The 18,726-nt window shown below is 33.9% G+C and overlaps 1 long non-coding RNA gene across 1 annotated transcript; it reads right to left on the bottom strand.

The window, feature by feature from the left end:
* Positions 1-9,730: 9,730 nt before the first annotated feature.
* Positions 9,731-17,632, bottom strand: LOC145959017 (uncharacterized). Its single transcript, XR_014434626.1, has 3 exons — positions 16,508-17,632; positions 11,026-15,489; positions 9,731-10,008 (listed from the first exon to the last, which is right to left on the bottom strand). It is a non-coding gene; the product is annotated as an uncharacterized LOC145959017 (long non-coding RNA).
* Positions 17,633-18,726: the final 1,094 nt, after the last annotated feature.

The following is an 18,726-nucleotide window of genomic DNA, read 5'->3' as shown; positions in this document are numbered from 1 at the left end:
ATATATATATATATATATATATATATATATATATATATTAATGTCTATTTTTAACCTTGTGCTTTCTAACTTTACATTTAAACCTTGAAATTTTAATTTTTAATTTTTTCAGAATTTTAAATTTAATGTTACAATTTGTCTCTTCATATTTTAGTTCTTTCCGCTTCTCTTCTATCATATGTTAAATTTCTGCCCTCTAAATAAAATTTTTTTTTTTTAATGTTCCATCCCCATGGTCTATTAAAAAAATAATAGCTTGAAATGGAACAAATGGGGCATTTATAATGGTAACTTGGTAATTTCAGTAATGAAATGTTATACTTGATGACTTAGATAGATTAGGTCAATGTGTTTTTTACTTCCACTTTCAGCCAAACACCAATAAAGAAGTATGTTAAAAATGCGTATTATGTTGACGCATGAGCATCAACTGAACTACCAAAGTCTTTAAAACTCGTATGAAAACGTTACTAGTTGAATATCCATTGCATCATGTGTTGGATCTTCTATCATTATGAACAAGAAATCCCCGATAATAAAGAATTGTTAGTGACACTTTTTTTTTATTAAAAAAAATATTTTTTAATAATTATTTTTATATTATAAGTTGAAATTTATTTAAAATTAATTTAAAATTTATAAATACCGTATTTCATTTAATTAGTGTCCTTTAATTTAGCAATAAAATTTACTAAAATTTGTAATTTTAAATTAATAATAAAGAGATTATCAAGAAGAGTTTTAGCGACAGCGTCTCCAACACTGTCTTAATAAAATGAAACGAAATAGACATTAGATTTTGCACTCAAATTCGATGTGCTCGTGTCGTGCCCTCTCCAAGATTTAATTATATTCTTTATTCTTTTAGTTGTGTGATTTTGGTTTTTAAATTATTATTTTGATAAATTAAATTTATGTGTTCTAAATCAACCAAACTTATTTTGTCAATTTTTTTCCTCCTAAAATTTATTTTCTCATCATCTATTTATTCAAATATTTGAGAGTTTAAACAATTTAAATAATTTAATTTAAGAGTTTTAAATGGGAAAAAATGACACTGTGATCCAATATGTTTAGTTGTTTATTCTTTACATATATTGTTGCATGAATATTGAGGAACTTCTGGCATGATAATCCTAGGTTAGATTTTATTTATATTTTCTACTACATTGTGTTGAGTTGTAAAGTGTAGAAACCTTCCAAGATCGTTTCACTTTTATGATATCAGGGTCGTTAAAGTCTTCTAAGCATTCTATGAGGGTGATCCCATTATGTTTCTGTTAAGAAGTTGTTAGGTGTTAAATGTTGTTTTGTGTGTTGTTGTGGAATAGTGTTACTTATGGTTTATTGATCTTAGCATAGAATGGTTGGTGAACCTTATTTTGATGAGAACCAAATAGTTAAGGCCATGAAGATGAAGGCTATGACTATGTATTAGCAGAATGTTGTTTTTTTCTTAGATGAAAGTAAATAGGGTTATAACTAAGGCAACTAGACTAATTGTATCCTAAAAGTATAGGGTTTGGTTGAGTTTAGGCAGGGTAATCCGCCTTAGTTTTAGGGTGAGACTGATGGTAGTTAACTAGTGGATCAGTGAGATGGAGAAGATTTTAGAGTGATGGGATGTCCGGAGGTCAGAAATCTGATATATGAAATGTACATGTTGGTTGAAGAGGATAAGTATTGGTGGAGGGGTACACAGAAGATGATGGAGGCAAGTGAGATAATGGTGGACTAGGAAGGCTTTAAGAGGATATTCATCGAGAAGTACTTTTCGAACAATGTGAGATATGCTAAGGAAACTGAGTTCCTGAGATTGCACGTAGGGAACATGTCTGTATAGAAGTATGCTATGAGGTTTGAGAAACCGGCTTATTTTTATTCTCAGGCTATCTCTGAAGCTTGAAGGTGTAAGAAGTTCAATGAGGACTTGAGACATGAGCCCAAGAGAGTGGCGGTTCTTATGATCATCATTGAATTTTCTGCCTTAGTGGAGAAGGCAAAAATAATGGAGAGATTAGAAAGTGGAAGCAAGGTGGTGAAGGGACATGAAGGGCCAGTTGGGTCCAAGATGGGTGGTCAACAATAAAATCCTTATGATAGACCTTCTTAACATTAGAGGTGTTTTGTTACAAGGAGACCACATATGACTTCACAAAGTGGAGCTCTTGGTGTCTAATGTTATAGGTGTGGAGGAGCTCATTTTGTGAGAGATTATTCTCTAAAGAAGAAAAAATACTTTTAGTGTGGCAGGCTAGCCAACATAGCCAAAAGACTATACTATGGGGGATAATCAACCCAAGGGTGCATAGAGGGTGGAACGACCTATTACTACACGTTAGGTCTAACAAGAGCTGAGGCTTCCACTTCTTTTGACTTAGTGAAGGAGAAGGGGAAGATTGTTATAAGGATATTTATAATGTCTTATATTTCAGATACTGTTTTTAAAATAGTAGTCTAAATTTTTAGTTATTATTTTAATATATATATATATATATATATATATATATATAGAGAGAGAGAGAGAGAGAGAGAGAGAGAAAGAAAGAGAGAGAGAAAGAGATAAATGTAAAATAGAATTATATAATATTTATTCCTAATTTTATTATTATCCTATTAATAAAATAGAATCATATAATATTTATTCCCAATTTTATTATTATTAATAATAATAATATGATTCTTAAATTTTAGTTACCATATTTAAAATTAATAGATAAACACTAGTGTTTTATATTTTATAAAATTTTATATTTTCGGTAGACTAAAATAAATAAATAAATAAATAAATAAATAAATAAATATATATATGATATTCTATTATATTATAAATAATTATAACATTTTAATTATTATAACTACATGTGAAACAAATTAGATATAGTATACTATATATAATAACATATACATATAAAATGGAATGGTTCAATAGCTTGTGTTTGTGAGACCCCTTTTCTCCTTTTCCTTTTCTACCCCCGACTCTCTTTGCTTACTCACTCTCATTTTTCCCCTTCACTCATACTTTCCTTACTCTCTTCTCACTTCACTGATTTTCACTTCCGCTGTTTGGATTCAAGGTGGTGTGGTTGAGTAGGTGAATCGGAGCTCTTCTTCTTCTGATCAGTTGCTCAAGTTGACCTTTCTCGTTCAAGCTCCATTCCTTCTCTTTTCTTCTCCGATCAAATTCCCGGAAGCTCGGAAATCTTTGCCTGAGGTAAGGGAAGCTAGGTCTTGCTGCTTTTGGTTGTGAACGAGTTCTAGGAACTCAAAATTGTTGGCTGATGTTACTGATTTTTGGCTGAAGTGCTGAAAATGAACTTTGGGGTTTTTAGGGTTTTTGATGAATTTTGGGTCTCTCATTGTTTCATGGTTGCATGTGTAAAAAGGAAGTGTTTTTGAACTGTTGGATGAAAATGTGGAGTTTTGAACTGATTGCATGTGTTTGAATGACTTGATTTGTGCAGTTTTGATGAAATCTTCGAACTTGGGGAAGCTGCTGTTGAGTTTGCGCTGGGCGCGATGACAGTTGTGGCATGTTATCTGGTGCCGCGTTGGGCGCACGTTTAGCATCGCTGGGCATGGAGGCTCCTTGGGAGTCTCTGCCAAGAGGGTGCTGGGCGCAATGCGAATTGCGCCAGGCGCGAGACCTTGATAGGTCTCTGCCTTCCCCACGCTGGGCGCGGGTTAGGCCACGCTGGGCGCGGGTTAGGCCACGCTGGGCGCGTGGGACCCCTTAGAGTCGCTGCCTGGGCTTGCGCTGGGCGCAATTAATATTGTGCCAGGCGCGTGAGAGACTTGAGCTCTCTGGCTGGGTCGCGCCGGGCGCGAGTACCCTTGCGCCGGGCGCGCTGGCCTCTGGTGCTCTCTGGTTACGCCACGCCGGGCGCGACCATGAGTGCGCCGGGCGCGAATGAGGGGGATGATTTTTATACCAATAGCTGTTAAATCTGACTGAAATTGTAGATAGATGTTGTTTAATGCTGAGCTAAGCTGAAAATTGATATTAAGCTGAAATAGATGAATATAGTTGTACTGAGCTGGGCTGTTATTGATGATTTTAAATGTCGTATTATATGATATTGTTGTGCTCTAGAATGATGAGTTGAGTTGTGAGTAGTAAGCTTTGTCGAATACTACTTAGTTGTGCCGTATGCTGATTTGTTGTGCTGTGCTGTGAGTTGTTTTGCTGTGTTGTTTATTGTTGAGCTGTATGCTGTATTATAGCCACTATTGTGGTGCTGTTATAGCCGCTTTGTCAGTGTTGTTGTAGCCACTATTGTGGTGCCGTTATAGTTGCTATGTCGGTGCTGTTGATAGCCACTATCGTGGTGCTGTTATAGCCGGTGAGTGGTGCTGATATAGCTGATAATTGCTGATATTGTTGAGTAGTATAAGCTGTACAAGTGTGCTGACAACTGTAGCTGTTGTTTATCATATTGTTATATATTTGCATGTTGATTTTTAATTACACTGGCTTACCCTTTGTTGTTTCCATGATGTTTGGACTGCAATGATCATACTATGTATGGGAGCAAAGCAGGGATAGGTGGGTGTCTAGTGGTGAGTCTTCGGCGGACTGGTGGAGATGATCGTTTTTATGATTATTTTGTTGTGGAGCTACTTGGGATAGTAGCATTTGATTGTAATTTTGTACACTTTAACTCAGTTCAGACTGGATCATGTATATGTATATTCTAGACTCTATATGTATACATTTGTTCTTTTCTGTGCGGTGTTTCAAGTGTGTTGTGACCCGGGTCATTACAGTGTTATTGTACATAAGAGCTATAAGTTCCATGTCATAAGTTCAAGTCATGTCATTGCTCTATATAATTTTATATATTATAGTAATTAAATCATTTTTAAACAAATGAAATGCTTATGTAAATACATGCAGATAATAAATTATGTAAAGAAAACGGGAATTAGAGTAGTATTTAATTATGTTATATTTTGTGTGTATTTATTTAGTGAGGTGTTCCTAACCTCATTTATTTGCTTAATCTATGATAATTTTTACGCATAATAATTAATAAGGTGCTCCTAGTTTGTGTTGTTTTATGATATTTATCAATGTCAATTATTTGATTAATATTCCATAATACATTCCATTTACGTAATTTAGTTCAAGTATTTTTTTTATATTAATATTAATTATAATATAGTTTTATTAAGAATATCTTAAATTTATTGTTATTTATTCATTCATTTATAAAGATAAAAATTATCTCATGGCCATAAAAATGAAAGTTTGAATTAATTTGTAGTTAGAGGTTTACCTTGAGAATTTAAATGAGTAAAGATTTAAGGTGAAATAACCTTTAGTTATTACTTGTTATTATAATGCTCATTTATCTTGACTAGTCACTACAAGTATATTCAAATTTTTATATCAAGAAAAATTAATATATATTTACTTGTATTAAATATTTCTATGCATATTATGTGATTGTTGATATTTATTGGATTATTGTTCTCACTCCTTATGTTTCTTGTTTAAAATTTGTAATTAATTTATATAGAAAATAAAGAAATAAATAAATATATATATATATATATATATATATATATATATATATATAGATGGATGTGTCAGCCATTCCAAGACCTTTTCCCTTAGTGATATCTGCAGTATTTGTTAGAACTACATGGAGTGTAGACGCGGTAGCAAACGCAGTCACAGTCAATGGAGTGGCGATGTCAACTTTTACCTTCTCTCCAAATCAAGAAATCCCTACAGTGATCGACGGCTCAATAATAGTCACTTTCTTTTTACCACCCGCTAACCATGTGAGTCCAATTATAAATTTGTTTCAACCACCCATGTAAATATTATAGTAGAAGTAGAAAAGAATATAGGCACGTAATGTAAATATGTTTAGAATAATATGTAATGTAAATATTAAAATCGTATGTGAGATATACGAAGTTATAATTATGTACGTCATTATAAATATTATCTGTAAAAAAAATTTTGTTATCACGTATAATATTAATAATAATATACTTGTATTTTCAATATATATATATATATATACGTATAATATTGGGATTAATATGTATACAATTAGACGTTACAATATTTCTTCTATTTGATTTAGGTGCTATTGACTTTTTTGTATTTGTTACTTATGTGGTAAGATTGGATTCATCTGTTAGTTTTCATGTTGATCTGCTTGTATCTACTCCTCCTTCTACTTTTTTGATGACTTATAAGGTGTGTTTGAGGTATTTAGTAGAGGTGTATGGTCACTGTTATAGGTGAATCTCATTTTTTTGCCTTTGGTTGAGTTAGACATGATCTTAGAGATAGATTGGTTGTTTGCCAATCATATTCTTATAAATTGTGCTAGAAGGAAGTTGATCTTTTCAAAGATTGAGAATGATGGATTGGTGATTGCTAAGGAGGTGGATGATCTCTTGGGAGAAAGAGCCCAATGTTTTATTGTTTTCTCTTCCTTAAGTGTTAGAGACTGAAAAGTTGGTTGATGCAGTTGAGGTGGTCAAAGATTTTCCTAAGGTGTTTCTAGATGAAGTTTCAGGGTTTTCTCCTAACAGAGAAGTTAAGTTTAGTATTGACTTGGCTTTAAGTGTAGGGTTAGTGTTAATAGCTCCTTATCGAATGGCTCTAGTTGAGTTGGATGAGTTGAAGAAGTAATGTTGAAGAGCTCTTGGGAAAACAAGTGGTTAGACTGAGTGTATCTTTGTGGGGTGCACCGATGTTGTTGGTGAAAAAGAAGGATGGTGGTGCTCAAGTATGTGTTGATTACAACTAGTTGAATGAATTGACTATTGAAAATAAATATTCACTACCTATGATAGATGACTTGATGATCAATTGAAGGGAGATTTTGTGTTTTTCAAGATTGATTTGTATACCACCAAATAAGGGTGAAGGCAAATGACATATCCAATACCATTTTCAAAACTTGGTATGTTCATTATAAGTATGTTGTGATGTCGTTTGGTGTGACAAATGTCCCTACTGTGTTCATGGATTATATGAACATGATATTTAAACCCTTTATTGATAAGTTTGTGTGTTTATAGATGATATTTTTATTTATTCAAGATCTCTAAAAAAGCATATGAAGCATTTGAGATAGTTGTCGGAAGTGTTGAGATAAGAAGTTGTATGCCAAGTTATCTAAGTGTAACTTTTGGCTTAGTAAAATGAAGGTTTTAGGTCATGTGATTTCTGCTAAAAGGATTTCTATGGATCCTAGTAAGGTGGAATTTTTCCTACAATGGAAGCATCCTCAAACAATTATATAGATCAAAAGTTTTGTTGGGTTGACGGGTTACTATAAGAGATTCATAGAAGGTTTCTCTAAAATAGTAATGTCTCTAACTCAACTTACAAGGAAGGGTCAGTCTTTTGTGTGGATAGATGACTGTGAGGAAAGTTTTCTAGAGTTGAAAATAAAGTTGACTACTTTTTCAATGTGGGTGTTGCCTAACCTTGGTGAATCTTTGATGTTTTCTGTGATGCTTCTCATCAAGGGTTAGAATGTGTGTTAATGTAGAACAAGAGAGTAGCGGCTTATGCTTTTAGACAGTTGAAGATTCATAAGAGGAGTTATCCCATTCATGATTTAAAGTTAGGAGTTGTGGTGTGTAGACATTATCTTTATAGATAATCAAAGTTCAATGTATTCAATGACCATAAAAGTTTGAAGTATTTGTTTGATCAAAATGAGTTGAATATGAGGCAGGGGAGGTGGATGGAATTCCTAAAAGATTTTGACTTATAGTTGATGTACCATCTTAGAAAGGATAATGTGGTAGCATATGCTTTGAGTAGGAAACTCATTCACATGTCATCTATGATGATTAAAGAGTTGGAGTTGATTGAGAAGTTTAGAGATTTGAATCTATGTGTGATAATGGATTGAGAACACATTAGTTATGGGTTGACTATCATTACTAATGAGTTCTTGGAGCAAATGAAGGAGAAGTAGAAAGCAAGATTCAAATTTGATAAATACTAGAGAGTTGTTGGGTATAGAGAAGGCAATGGGGTTTTTACATTGGGGGAGATGGGATTTTAAGGTTTCAAGCCTGAATTTTCCTGCATCAAGATTTTGAGCTAAAGAAGGTGTATTTAGAGGAAGGACAAAAAAGTTGACTTATTTTGCATCCTAGCATGACTAAGATGCACTAGGACCTTAAGAAGGTTTTATGGTAGTTTGGTTAAGAAGGTTTTATGGTAGTTTGGTATGAAGAGGGAGGTGACAGAGTAAGTGGTTGCTTGTCTTAAAACAAAGATGGAGCATCAGAAATTGGGTGGTTTGTCAGCTCTAGGTACTATATCTATGGAAAACTCTACCTTTCTCTTAGGTGGTAAACTAAACAACATTCTTAGGGAACAATTCATGAAACTCTCTAAGGATATGTTGTGTTGCACACTTGGAGCATTACACTTACATTTGATTACAATTCATACATCAACCACAAGAAAAAATTAGGAGACTATATTTCTTGTAGTGCACTACTTGATAGGGAATTGCGCTAAGGATTTTTGTTGAGATCAAACTACAATTTGTGTTGGAAATTCAATCCTTATATCCATGTTCATTGTTCTTTATGAAGAAGCAAAACTTCACTAGTCTAAATCCTATAACAAAACATCAAAGATCCTATGATATACAACATGCTTGATTATTAAGGACAAGATAAATACTTGGATCCATAGCTTTGTTTCTAATCTAAGCCATTTTTAATAACTATCATGAAATCTCATAACAACTGATTTTGATCACAACCAAAGGGAGGCCAATAGCTTTATGATTCTACCTGAACCAAATATCTTGAAATTTCCTAGGGACCTTAGCCTTTCTTCAGATGGGAAGAGAGCATAAATTTTCTGTTATTTGGTATATAACCTAAATTTTTTTTCCTAATAAACTATCATTGACATTTGTTCATTTAAACTTGTATCATCTAATTTAATAGTTTAATAGACTCACTTAAAATTTGACCATATAAAATAAATTGTCCAAAAATGATATGTAACTAATATAATTATTTATAATATTAGCTCATAATAATTATAAATTTATAATAATATAAAATTCCAACCATCTGTAGTTTATGTTTGGGGACAAACTCATAGATCTCTACTTGCGTGGTTTGTTATACTCGGAAACTCACCCATTTCTGGGAAAATTAAGAAACTACATATAGCATCTCGATCATCAACTGAGGTAAAGTTTCAATTTATGCATGGGTAAAACCACATGCGAATTAAAATGGTTGTTGCTATCACTTGGTGTATAGTAACCAAATCCCATATAAGACTTTATTGTGATAAGTATAATAGGTACAAGGAATCCGATATACATAACAAATCACAAACACACAGAATTCATTCACAAAACCTATATAATTTCACATGAACCTTAAACATAACAATCATATAGAACAGTCAATCAAATAATTAATCATGCAATCCAATCAATTCAAGACATAAATTCGGGTGCTTGAGGACGTTCATTAACTCATTTAAAAGACATGTGTGACACCCTCTACCCCATCATCAATTCACAATTAAATAATAAGAAAGATTTCTTTTTTTTTTTCTTTTTGGATAAATAAAACCTTTCATAGTTTAATAACATCTTTCATGTATAAAACAATTGTTTCAAATATTATAAGGTAGAAGATTCACATTCGTAACTCATCAATCATAAAAATTCAACATATAAGTATTAAGATTCAAGAAATCATATAAAGGAAAATATAGATTAATTCCAGCAAAGGTGGCAGAGCCTCCTAGTTAGGAATTAATTTATAACTTTGAAATCATATAATAAAATAGTATAATAAAGATGTACATTTTGGTCTTTTCTCAGGAACGTTCAAAATTACATAAGAAGAGAAAATTAAAGCTTTTTAATATAATAACATCCAAAATAAACCTAGCTATGCCCGACGTCACATCCTATCAGAGCATGCCCCACTGAAGCCTTTAAGCCTCATCACCAACATCCCCATGATGCTGATCATCTGCAACATAATTTAAAACATATACAAAAACAACAAGGGAGTGAGAAACATCTAACTCAGTTTCAGGTGAAGAATAAAGGTTAGATAGCACCCCCACACACACACCACAAATATAAGTCACATGTAAACAATACACATACATAATCAATATTACAAATACATTCATTTATCATGCAATGATGTCATGGACTCATCTCATAAATGCATGCATGTGGCGCCATAAGGAAGTTTCACATATCATCACTGGTGACCCTAAGGCACACCTGCACAACTGTCGGTGACCCTAAGGTGCACCTGGTTAGCATATCATCAACTGTCGGTGACCCTAAGGTACACCTTGTTAGCATCAACTGTCGGTGACCCTAAGGTACACCTGGTTAGCATCAACTGTCGGTGACCCTAAGGTACACCTGGTTAGCATCAACTGTCGGTGACCCTAAGGTACACCTGGTTACATCACTGGTATGCGGCCTCAGCGGCACACCTGGAATAAGATATGCATATGATGCATGTCATACATTCATTATTTCATGAACTCAACATTTAACTTATTACAGAATTTCATTTAGTACATCATGTCCTCATTTGTCATAGTCTCATAATCATAGTTTGTCTCAATAGTCAATTCTTAGGTCTCATGTCATTTGTCCATATTTCACATGGTCATGTCATCAATACTCCTCATAAGGTCCGCATAGGTATTCACAGAGATTCAGAGAGCATTCTTATTCATATTAAAACTCATGTATTATTAACATTAATTTCATATTCATTTATTACTTCAACAAAGAAAAAGGTAGAGTAAATAGAAAATCAGACAGAACAACGGCACTTTCAACAAAAACAAAGTAGAATAAATAGAAAATCGGACAGAACAACGGCACCTTCAACAAAAAGCAAAGTAGAGTAAATAGAAATTAAACAGAATAACGACAAAGGATTGGGGGCCAATCCGACAAACAACTATCCAACAATTATCCCCATACCCCTGAGCGAGGTTCTCACTCCCCCCCTTACCTGGATAGGCGGAGTTGGAACTTGGGCAGGGTCTCCTCCTCTGGATCCCCTTTTTCTTCCCTCTCTTTCTTTCTTTCTTCTCTCTCTCTCTCTCTCTCTCTCTCTCTCTCTCTCTCTCTCTCTCTCTCTCTCTCTTCTCTCTCCTCTTTCTCTCTCTAAGATTATCACTTCTTGCTCGGTATAAAATTTTCACCCCCCCTTAGCCCTATTTATAGGCCTCCTGGCGCAACCGGAACGGCCGTACTGATTTCGGAACGGCCCGTTCCGGATCCTTCAAACGTGGGCAAATTTCTCAACTGGAACGGCCCGTTCCAAAATCGGAACGGCCCGTTCTCAAAAAGCAGAACGGCCCGTTCTGAAACCAGAACGGCCCGTTCTCAAACCCAGCAGAACGGCCCGTTCTCCCTCCGGAACGGCCCGTTCTCCTTGTTGGAACGGCCCGTTCTGGGCCCGTTCCCAACCTAAAATTTTAGCTTATTTTAAATGCTCAGAACGGCCCGTTCCACTTTCGGAACAGCCCGTTCCGAGTTACTCAAATGCCCCTAATACGTTTATAAAATTACGAAAATGCCATCAATAATTACGAAAATGCCATTACTAATAAAAATATCCTTTTAAGGAAATTGGGGTGTTACAATTCTCCCCTCCTTTTAGAAATTTCGTCCCCGAAATTTACCTGAAAACAAAAATAGATAAGTTTCTCGCGTCTTGCTTTCTAACTCCCATGTAGCACTTTCTTCAAAATTTCCTTATTGATGTACAACTCTATCAATCTCTCCAAGAAATGTCTAATGTTAATAAGTTCAAGGTGAGCAGACCTGGTAAGCTTATCCATTAATCCAAATAAGATCAAATTTCTTAAGAATATCATACATAACTACAACTAAATCCATAGATACAGAATCTTATTTTCAAATTAGAACGTCTAAAGGTTGTATTAAATCTGAAAGTTTTTGGTGTTCTACCTTAACTTTCTAACATACTAAGCAAGCATACACAAATTCCTCCACTTCCTCCGTCATCTTAGGCCACCAAAACATCTTCTTAAGATATTGATACATCTTAGTAACTCCTAGATGAATACTAAGACTGCTCTTATGACCTTCTTCCAAGATTGATCTCTTAAGTTCTGGCACATTTGGAATATACAACCCATCCTTAAATCTCAACACTTCATCCACTCCAAATTTAAACTTACTTTCTACACCTTGATTCAACTTCTCTACTTCTCTTTAGACCACCATGTTTCCGCTGCGCCACTCTGATACATTTCAGTAACTCTTAAATAAATGCTAAAAATATTCTTATGTCCTTTCTCTAAGATCATCTTCCTTAATTTTGGGTTTACGAGGCACATAGATTATATCCTTGTATCCCGAAACACCATCAACTTCCACTTGTAAAAGGCTATTTATATTCCTACCAATCTTTTTCACTTGGGTCACTAAGAAAGAATCTAACTCCTGAGTCTTCTAATCTCATTATTAATCCTTTCAACATATTCAATTCAATGTTCCTAAGGGTGAGCTCACACATCATGCTTAAGTTTCTAATCTACTCAATCAAACTCAACCCTTATATCATCAAAATGATAGATAAATGCTCATCCTACTCAGGACATTTGTCACCACATTAGTTTAACTTGTATAATCTTCTCCAATGATTAGGCACCTAATTATAAGTTCACTATGTACTCATACTCGGTCTTCAAGTCTTACCACTTTATTTATACTCCAAGAAAACTCTTATTCACTACCTTGTCCTATAATCTCATACCTGGCCACCAAAATGAATCGACTAATATACTTATTCAATATCCTTTGAATAATCCATTCGTTAATCGAGTCATACATAGTCCCTTACTACAAGGAGTAATTTCACAAATCAAACTTAAATTCCTAACTTGAGCCAAAAGATATATCTCTTTGATCATAAAGAAAGATAAATATAGATATTTCCTATTCAAAGCATCGACTGCTATAGGTTTACCCAGATAACAACTAAGATTAAAATCTTAATCCTTACAATTTCCAACTATCTCTTCTATTTCATATTCAATTCCGTCGGATCAAACAGATATTTAAGATCCTTATAATCACTAAATATCTCAATAATGTTTTTAAAATCTCAAGCGTAACTATTACAACTTCTAATTCAAGGTAATTTCTCTCATGAATTTTCCATTTCCTAGATGCTTAAAAACATAAGTTACTACCTTTGCATCAATAATCCACCCAAACCTGTCTTCAAAGTCATCACTATATCCCACATAAGACTTACTAGAGTCAGGTAATATTATCACTAGTCAATTTTGCCATAAGAGTTAGAACTACTCTTATACTTACTATCTCACATAAAGACAATACCCCTCATAGTGAATGTAGTCAAGGGCAATGCTATCCTAGAAATTCTTTCAATAAATCTCCAATAGTAAGCCTCATAAAACTTTTATTCTCGCTAACTTGCTTAGATATCTTTCTACTTAAACATAACTTCTACCTAAGACAGATTCATGTTCACCTTAACTGAAATTTACAGGGACTAGAAAACTTAACATACAACCGTCTTGGATATATCTTCACCTTCAACTACAATATGATCATATCACATCCTAAGATCAATATCACTAACCATACAACATTCACCATTTGATCCCTAAGGTCTTCTATTCACATATCGACATACATGCACATCAAGTCATATTAGAATGCCTACTTTAAACCTTCATATATATCATCCATAAGCATGTACATGAACAACCTTTACCACATAGCATCATATAACCTTAAACAACCTCTCAATCTACACGAAAACACCTCAAAACATGTCAATTCTTATCCTTGCATTGCCTACTAGCCCGAAAACATTATTATACAGACTAACTTCTATTTTTTAACAACTATCAAAGAAAACAACACATAAAGAGTTCTACTCATCCACGTGATATCAACCTATCACTAAGTGAATAGGCTACAACTCTTAGTGAGACATGAGATTTAAAAAAAAAACAAATCATCTTCTTAGCTAAAGAAAACTTCAAAAATCACAACAAATATATTCAGTGCTTATAACTATACCTCTAATTACCAAAGCAGCTATACTGGAGTTCTAGACCTCTGTTTTACCTGATTCCAATTCCATTAGAAAGATAACATCCAAGGCTACCACTTTCCTGAAGACTAACAAAAATTCTAATTTTGTCAGTATAGCACTTGTACTGTCACAACAAAACATCTCCTACACCAGACAACAATAGTGTATCAACATCTAAAACCACAAAAATACCTCAATCCTTCCAAACTTACTCCTTTCCACCTGAAATTCATATCAAAGTTTCCCACTACAAATCTAAACCAAATAACTCACCTATTCAGTACAAAAGGCTTAGAAAATAAAATTTTCATGCAACCATCAAACTCTAAAAAAAATCATCAACACTTCAATCTCTCCTTAAGAATACCAAAACTCCAATTTTCAACATACCTCATCTTTGGATTCAATTGCTACAACTATAGCTTTCAAAAATTTCACCAATCATAAATTCATAATACACTTTAAAATAAATCAATGTCTTACCCAAATCTAAGGCCTCAATAGTTCCCACAATATTAACAACATATTTCGTCTACCACTACTCGCACATATGCTTGCAACACAAGCGATATTACTCAACCACCACTTCTTACGTAAGTATCAAACAATTAAGCAATCATAAGAATGAAGAAGAAAGGTCATAATGGTATTAGCTGATACTATCATGACTATCATTCCTCTAATTAAAAAAAAATAACTTAACAATATCAAACTTTACAATATCAACACAAGGAGAACATCATCATCATCATTATCAAAGCAAAACATCATCAAAGCAAAGCATCACCAAAGTATACAACAAACAAAACAATGTCAGAGTACACAACAGAATCTCGATAAGTCACGGCCGATTAGATCGACCTGCTCTGATACCACTAAATGTGACACCCTCTACCCCATCATCAATTCACAATTAAATAATAAGAAAGATTTCTTTTTTTTTTCTTTTTGGGTAAATAAAACCTTTCATAGTTTAATAACATCTTTCATGTATAAAACAATTGTTTCAAATATTATAAGGTAGAAGATTCACATTCGTAACTCATCAATCATAAAAAGTCAACATATAAGTATTAAGATTCAAGAAATCATATAAAGGAAAATATAGATTAATTCCAGCAAAGGTGGCAGAGCCTCCTAGTTAGGAATTAATTTATAACTTTGAAATCATATAATAAAATAGTATAATAAAGATGTACATTTTGGTCTTTTCTCAGGAACGTTCAAAATTACATAAGAAGAGAAAATTAAAGCTTTTTAATATAATAACATCCAAAATAAACCTAGCTATGCCCGACGTCACATCCTATCAGAGCATGCCCCACTGAAGCCTTTAAGCCTCATCACCAACATCCCCATGATGCTGATCATCTGCAACATAATTTAAAACATATACAAAAACAACAAGGGAGTGAGAAACATCTAACTCAGTTTCAGGTGAAGAATAAAGGTTAGATAGCACCCACACACACACTCCACAAATATAAGTCACATGTAAACAATACACATACATAATCAATATTACAAATACATTCATTTATCATGCAATGATGTCATGGACTCATCTCATAAATGCATGCATGTGGCGCCATAAGGAAGTTTCACATATCATCACTGGTGACCCTAAGGCACACCTGCACAACTGTCGGTGACCCTAAGGTGCACCTGGTTAGCATATCATCAACTGTCGGTGACCCTAAGGTACACCTTGTTAGCATCAACTGTCGGTGACCCTAAGGTACACCTGGTTAGCATCAACTGTCGGTGACCCTAAGGTACACCTGGTTAGCATCAACTGTCGGTGACCCTAAGGTACACCTGGTTACATCACTGGTATGCGGCCTCAGCGGCACACCTGGAATAAGATATGCATATGATGCATGTCATACATTCATTATTTCATGAACTCAACATTTAACTTATTACAGAATTTCATTTAGTACATCATGTCCTCATTTGTCATAGTCTCATAATCATAGTTTGTCTCAATAGTCAATTCTTAGGTCTCATGTCATTTGTCCATATTTCACATGGTCATGTCATCAATACTCCTCATAAGGTCCGCATAGGTATTCACAGAGATTCAGAGAGCATTCTTATTCATATTAAAACTCATGTATTATTAACATTAATTTCATATTCATTTATTACTTCAACAAAGAAAAAGGTAGAGTAAATAGAAAATCAGACAGAACAACGGCACTTTCAACAAAAACAAAGTAGAATAAATAGAAAATCGGACAGAACAACGGCACCTTCAACAAAAAGCAAAGTAGAGTAAATAGAAATTAAACAGAATAACGACAAAGGATTGGGGGCCAATCCGACAAATAACTATCCAACAATTATCCCCATACCCCTGAGCGAGGTTCTCACTCCCCCCCCTTACCTGGATAGGCGGAGTTGGAACTTGGGCAGGGTCTCCTCCTCTGGATCCCCTTTTTCTTCCCTCTCTTTCTTTCTTTCTTTCTCTCTCTCTCTCTCTCTCTCTCTCTCTCTCTCTCTCTCTCTCTCTCTCCTCTTTCTCTCTCTAAGATTATCACTTCTTGCTCGGTATAAAATTTTCACCCCCCCTTAGCCCTATTTATAGGCCTCCTGGCGCAACCGGAACGGCCGTACTGATTTCGGAACGGCCCGTTCCGGATCCTTCAAACGTGGGCAAATTTCTCAACTGGAACGGCCCGTTCCAAAATCGGAACGGCCCGTTCTCAAAAAGCAGAACGGCCCGTTCTGAAACCAGAACGGCCCGTTCTCAAACCCAGCAGAACGGCCCGTTCTCCCTCCGGAACGGCCCGTTCTCCTTGTTGGAACGGCCCGTTCTGGGCCCGTTCCCAACCTAAAATTTTAGCTTATTTTAAATGCTCAGAACGGCCCGTTCCACTTTCGGAACAGCCCGTTCCGAGTTACTCAAATGCCCCTAATACCTTTATAAAATTACGAAAATGCCATCAATAATTACGAAAATGCCATTACTAATAAAAATATCCTTTTAAGGAAATTGGGGTGTTACAACATGCAATTAAATTTACTACATAGTTGAGAGACAGCCCGGTTACCTACAAATCTTGTACACTATATTGTGCATCCAAATTATCAATCCATCCAAACATCAAAATCAATCATCAAAACCCTAACATTAAGCAATTCTATAGCAATAAAAAGAAATTTATTAATTCTCTCAACACAAACAAGTCAACCATTACAAAAACAAAGTCTCAAGTATTCACAACCTGTTCAAAAAACATGCTATGTAAAGTCATAACAAAAACTTATAGGACTAATAGTGAATCTTGCTATCCACAATTTAAATCACATACTTGATAGATAATATTATTTTATTTTACCTAAACTATAGAAAACCCGTGTGTTGTATGACATTTGTGTGTGAACATATAAGTATATTGTCATTTAATTAAATGAAGCATAATAACGTGTGATATCTCTATATTTTTACAAGTATTTTGAATTTGTCTTTCACATGTTCATATACGTGTATAATAATGCGATAATATATGTTAGATCACCCACGAAGGAGCCTTTGGTAAGCTCAATATATATAAAGCTTTTGTGCTAAATAAAATAAGAATTTTTTTAATAAAATATCTACTTTAAAATATTATGTTTTTAAGTCATTCAAAAATATTTTTCATGTCTATCAATATTTGATATTCCATATAGCAAAGAAGTTATTTTTTTTCTTAAATTGAGTATCGAAATTTAATTTTATAAATAAATAAAAATACGACCTACAATATTTTTTTAATGATTAATAAATGGATCAATAATAATAATAGGTGTGTTGTGGTCAATGTATATTCTCCTTGTCAGCTACACTACAAGAAAAATGTTGATTTCCGACGGAAATTTCCAACGGAAATAGGTAAATTTCCGACGGATTTTGCTTTTTTCGACGGATTTCCGACGGATTTCAATCCGTCGGAAAAAGTGGCGTCGGAAAAAAAATCCGTCGGAAATAATTTTTCCGACAGAATTTTCTGACAGAAAATTCCGTCGGAAAATTCTGTCGGAAATTTCCGACGGAAAAATCCGTCAGAAATTGCTGTCAAAATTTCCGACGGAAAAATTCGTCGGAAATTGCTGTCAAATTTTCCGACGGAAAAATCCGTCGGAAATTATAATTTTTTTTTTAATTTTAATAAATTTATTAATGTAACAACTCTCATATTTGGCTTCTCAAGGGTTCTATTTCACAATATTTCACTGTTTAGCGTGTTTTATTCTTAAATGTGCAATTTCTGGGAGACTTCCCAGAAGGTCACCCATCCCAGTACTACTCCAGGTCAAGCACGCTTAACTGTGAAGTTCTGATGAGTAAGCTACCGAAATGTCTATGTATGTTGTCAGTATAACTTGTACAAATTAATTCATTTAAGTCATCCTCAAATATACAATCTCATATTTGTACTATAATAATAATATATAATAATTTTATATTACGAATAATAATAATAATAATAATAATAATAATAATAATATATTTAATTATTCTTTATTTATATGTACTTACTTTTATAATTAACATCTACTTACTTTTATTTAAAATTATAATTTAAATTATTTAATTTTATAATTTATAATGATAATATA

Source organism: Cajanus cajan, chromosome 1, assembly GCF_000230855.2.
Source record: "Cajanus cajan strain Asha chromosome 1, NIPB_CcT2T_4, whole genome shotgun sequence".
Taxonomy (NCBI): Eukaryota; Viridiplantae; Streptophyta; class Magnoliopsida; order Fabales; family Fabaceae; genus Cajanus; species Cajanus cajan.
This window is presented reverse-complemented; position numbering and strand designations above follow the sequence as displayed.